Here is a 6000-nt window from a genome sequence, read left to right as displayed (position 1 = left end):
ATCCTACCTACCTGCTGCCTGTCTCCTCCCCTCCACTGGCTTCAAGAAGGCTCCACGTGCGCACCTTCTGGAACATCTCCGGACTTCTCTGGTGAGCCCTTCTGCCAGGACTGTTCAAGTGGGTTGAAAAAGGGTTGTTTAATTCACCTCTTTATAAACTGGATTAAGTCCGTGGGCAATCTGGTTCCTAATGATCATAGAATCACAGAATCATAGAATGGCTCCACTGTGATATCAGGCCCTGATATAATTTTATCTTATACAAGGCAGCAGAATGTAGCTGTGGATGAACAACCACATTGCCTCCCCACCAATGAACCATGTAGAAACTGCGGTAAAGTAGCAGCTCCGTTTTTCCATTGTCAGTCCTGAACTTGAATTATTTCTTCAATATAGCACAGAAGATCCCAGGACCACAGCAGAGTTAAGAATTACATCTGTAAATCAGAGGAGATGCTTGCCAGCTGGACAGAAAAGAGAGGGTGGATGCTGACAGTGACTGAGATTCCAGACTTGCACAGTATTTGAAATCGTCGGCCTTGCAAAGCTCTCTAGTCACTGGACTGGCACATTCCTATAAGGATAATCTTCCTATGCACAGAGACACAAGTGCTGATTTAGACATTGCATATTCTGCCAAGCATTGAGACAGCTGGAAGTTCAGTGCCCCAAAGTGCAGCACCCTGGGGTCCTCCAGGCTGAACCAGATCTTTCTGTTTTCTGCATATAGACACAAAATGGCACATGATGTATCAAATCTTCGCTAGGCACCGTAGCTGAAATTTGTAAGAGTCTTAAAATGAATAATTTTTTTCTCAACAGTCTGACTAAAACACAGTGATCTTCAGTAAAGATTTAGAGGTATAGAATTCCTTCATTGATTTGATAATTTCATTACGGTTGGTTAATAAATCATTGTATCCAAGTGCTAATAATATTAGTTTGCAAGAGATGCCTTTCATTGGTTATGTGACTCTCGTGCAATAGTGTTTTAATTAAACACTCTGGATGTATGCTATAAAAAGAGATTGCAGACATCTCTCAAATTCACACAGAGTCATTTGAACTTTTGCTTCAAATTTTAATTAAGTTTCCAAACTCTCAAGATCTTTACTATATCTGATCAGCTGCAGTTGTGATACTGTAGGTTTTTCTACCACTGTTTAAATAAACAATTATACAAAACATATGTCTTGGACAACCTATTTTCGGATTCGTAATAGCCGTATATTCATAGACAGTAGAATTAATACTATTTTCACTTCTATTATACAGAAAGAAAATTATTTAAACTGAGAGTTTGAGAAGAAAATGAGTACAGGATTACATGTTTTACCCTCTGTAACAGAATCTGATGTAATCTTTATGGCTCCTCAACAGTTCAACAGGATGAATATGCAGAGGAAAAAAAGTGGTTCTGCCCTCTAGTCTTCCCACTGCACCCTTTAAGTATAAAATTCTCTCAAAATGTAAAAATTAACTTTTCCTTTCTAACTTCTTCAGCCATTAGACCCCATGAAATGTTACTGTTTTGGTGTTTCTCTTCTCATTGGTAGGCCAGGGCAGCAACAAAGGAAAATCGGAAACAATTTTTAGTCCTACTGCTTGCTCAGAGTTGGTCTAAATTGATGCAAATGACTCTGCAGTTTGCAGCAATGTGCTAATACAAACCGTTGCTTAAGTCATTGCTTAATTAATACTCACTTTACTTATCCTGCAAGGTGGCACTTGGTGTTAAAACAAGATCCAAAGTTTTCACAGTTTTAGAGGAAGTAGCCTCCCCCCAGCCCTTCTGCCTCTTCCTCATCTGTCTCCCTTCCCCCTTGCCCCCCACCCCGCCCCCTGCAATATATAAGCACTCAAGCTCTAACCAATACTCTAACATGTACAAACATTTTATTTCCTGACAGAAAATGCAGCTATTCTTCACTTATTTCAGTTGTTGGAGACTGGAGAGGTAAGAGTCACATTGTTATTTTCTCTAAGGAGCTTCCTATAGATTTAAACACATTTATTTGTGAACATAGACTAATTTCAAAATCCCTGTGTTCTCCAACATGCTTTACAAAGAATATAGTCTAACAGCTGGAGATAACATTAGTAAAGTGCAGCAAAGCCTATTACATATAAAGTGAGAAGTCAATACCATCTTCATAGTCATATTCCGATACGAAGGAAAGAAACTATCTTGTGTGAAAACTCAGGTTTGATTTTCCCCAGGGCTATGAGAAATGAACCATCAAGGATTTAGCCATGCCAGATTAAGATTTTATTGCTCCTAAGCACCAGCCCAGCCTGACTGGCCAAATGCCAGGGAATGCAGTTTCTTGGGAAAGAGAGAAATAGCATTTTTCTGGGATGGGAAAACTGCCTACCTCAGTTGCAGTCTGGCAACCTTGCTGAATCCCAGTTTTAATCAGCAGTTTAAGGCATCATGGTGGCATACAAAACAAATACTCTATTTTGATGTTCCTCCATGAGCAGTAGTAATTTCCAGGCAAAAGCAAAATTTCCCACATGCTACTTCTTGTCAATGAGAAAGTAGAGAGGAAAAGGAAATGTGCTTCCAACTGATTTCCTAAGTCACCATCACCCCAGGTGTGAAAGACTCTGCAGGCTTATTCTGGGTTAATAGTGCAAACCATGTTTAGATGAGGACCGGCATTTTAACCATCACATCCTGCTTAACCAGACTGATGGTGGGGGCTTTTTCCACTTAGTGTAGCAGAGCCTGGCAGCAACTTGATCACAAAATAACTTTTTTCCTTGTGCTGCCATCAAGCAGCAACATTACACAGTAGAGAATGTCTCCTACAAGAACCTATAGCGCTTTGGGTTATGTTCTTAAAGATGAAAGTAATGAAGGTAGTGGTTGGGGGGGGGAAAAAAGGAAAGCAATATTACCATCTAAAAGCTTGAAAGAGGGGCAGAAGAAGGATACAAAGTCAGGAATGAAGATTACATTTGCTATTGTATACTAATAAACTCCAAAAATAATTCAGAAAAGCTGAAGAGGAATAATTCAAAGAAAACAATCAGTAAGGAATTTACACTGAAATAAACAAACAAAATAACTAGACAAAACTGGCAAGACAAGTTGTTGAATTGCCATCCTGGGACATATCAGTCTATGTGAGATGGCTAAAAATAACTAACTCAACCCAGGCAGATGCAAAGGGATGGAAATGACAAGTTTCGTCAATTCAGTCTGCAATGTCACTCCCTTACATTCTGTCATTTTGGTTTCCTGGACTGCAAGTCACATTTTATCTCACAGATGACAATCAGATTATTTCCTATTACAAAACCAACACTATCTGATTCATACAAACAACACCTATCTTAACTGTCATCTAGCATTATTTTTTTTCATTACAAGAAACTCTATTTCGGCTGTTTGCAGTTTGTTGGTAAGCCTCCCTTGGTCCTGGGTTGGATCAAAGTTCTGAGATCACCAGCACGGCAGTACACAACTTGTTACATCTGAAAGTTAAGTCAATGCCTACCAGGCACAACATGCTAATCTCACTCTTAGTACTCCATTTGGAGTTTGGTGTCCTGCTCCAAGCTCCCCAGTGTAAGGCAAACATGAAGGTACTGGAAAGAGTCGGGCAAAGGGCTAGAAAAACTGTTAAAGCCCAGAAGCATCCCTCATACACAGAGGCCAAAGGAACTGGAACTGTTCAACCTGGAGGGTGAGGAGGAGGCTCAGGGGGATCTTATCCATGTGTATCAACACCTGAGGTGGGGAGTGGAGAAGATGAAGCCAGCTTTTTATCAGTGGTGTTCAGTGTCAGGACAAGAGAAAGTGGACACAAAATGAAATACATAAATTCCATGTAAATATGGCATAAGATTTTTTCTTTTTATTGTTGTGAGGACTGCCCAGAGAGGCTGTGGAGTTTCCATCCTTGGAGATGTTCAAAACCCAGTATATATGATCCTGAACCATCTGCTCTCACTGACCATTCTCTGAGCAGGGCAGTAGTACTAGATCATAACCTTTCAACTTCAGCTATCCTGTGATTGGTATATCATGTAAATGCAAGGAAAAAAAAAGTCTGTCTTAAAATGATGCCATGTAATTAAAATGGTACATCATTTCACTGTCCACAGTTCCAGAATATGTTTTTCACTGGACACTTTATTATAGCACTGTTAGAACACTGTTTTTTTTGCATGTTATAGCACCATTAAACTAATAACCCACATCTGTAGATTCTTCTATTTTACTACTTCCTAGTGTACAACAAATAACAATGTACTTCATGAAAAGCAATATGTGTTGCTCGATTTTCCATTACTGATAACATTTTAAATATATATAAGCTTCAAAGCATAGTCACATTCAGGCTCTTTGACATGACAAATATTAACTGAAGACTGAGTAAAAAAAGACTTTCTGTTAGTCTCTAAACTTGAGTAGTAGTGAGGTGTTTTCCCTTCACTTGAGAGTAAAATCCTGCCTGGGATGAAGGGGAGTTTTGTTATTCCATTCAGTAGGGCTAGAACCTTGCAAATAATCAGTTCTGATATACACTTTTAAAGTAATGGGCAAATGGTCCACATCAGTCTATATAAATTCTGTGGAATGCTTTCATAGATTTCTCCAGCTGACAAAGAACTAAGAATAATTAAATTTACTTTAGCTAAAACTTGCACTGTTAAGCCCCTAAAAGTGCTCTACGATTCCCTACAATTAAGATTCCAGCAGAGCCTCAACCAAAAGTGTGTGCAATGGGGATCCTTACCATCCTTTCTTCCTGCTCCCAGTTAGTTCTAGCTGATGACACTAATTACACATGAAATTTCTGATACTGGCACAAACCGAAACTGCCTCTCCCAATGTTCCTTCCTCCCCATCCAGAGTGATGGAGCAAGTTTTTGGGGTTTCCTGGTGGATGACTAGTTGCAAGAAAAGCATGAAGAAGGCACAGCAGGAGCTTTGGCTCTGGAATTCCATCAACAGCTTACCAACTCTTCAGCATGTTCTGCTGTCCTGTGGGCACCACCAGAAAGAAGTTGTTTGGCACAGGGTGTGACAGTTTCCACTCAGCTGAGCCCAATTGATTTTTAAAGAGTTTGGATGACTTGTAAGAGCATTGCAGGCAAACATCTGGCAGCTCAGGACCGGGGTAAAGAGATGCAAGGCAGAAACATTATGGTGAGGTGGATAAGCAGAAGGCTTAAGCAAATGAAATAAAAATCCTTTTAAGTTTGGATTAAAATAAATCTATTTTCAGGTTACCTTTGGCGGTTTTATATCAGATCCTTTATCTGAAGCAAAGCAGAGAACAGAGTAATGTTGGTACAATTGGAGGCACAATTGTATACAGTGACTTTCTTCAGCATGTACTGTAATGACACTTTAAATCCAGCTTGTTACAAGATGTACTCTTTGATTGTATCCAGTCTGTCATTGGCTTCCAAAATATGTAAACTTTCTGGGAACACACTGAAGTACAATGACATTATAAATATATATATATATATATATATAAAAATGAGCCAAAAATGTCAGAAAATTGATATCTCAGATGGCACAAATTTTAATCCTGTTTAAAGTGTTTCAAACAGTGAATTGTATCTTCTTTTATTGTAGCTAATAACCATTCATTATAATGAAAACTCAAAAAGTTTCTGACATCATCTCATGATATTCTCTTATGCCAGTAGGGCAAACTTTCCAGTTTTTGTATGGAAGAGAAATCCATGTGGAAGTCTGGATTTAAAGTAGTTATGATCACTGTCACAAGGGATAGAATATATATGAAGTAAAGGTACTACCCATCCTAGGTTTAGTAATTTTTAATTTATTTTTAATTTTTAATTATTAATCGTGAATTATGAGAAAGACTGAATAATCTGCAGTTGTTTATATGCAGGAGAAACAAACAAAAAAAAATCCCAAACAACAAAAGCCAGTGATCATATTCATAGGCACAGAAGTATTCTGTGAAGTGATAACCTTACAGTACAGGATAAGTAGTAATGGGGAGA

This window comes from Pseudopipra pipra, chromosome 1 (genome assembly GCF_036250125.1).
Source record: "Pseudopipra pipra isolate bDixPip1 chromosome 1, bDixPip1.hap1, whole genome shotgun sequence".
NCBI lineage: Eukaryota > Metazoa > Chordata > Aves > Passeriformes > Pipridae > Pseudopipra > Pseudopipra pipra.
Note: the sequence above shows the minus strand (reverse complement) of the source record.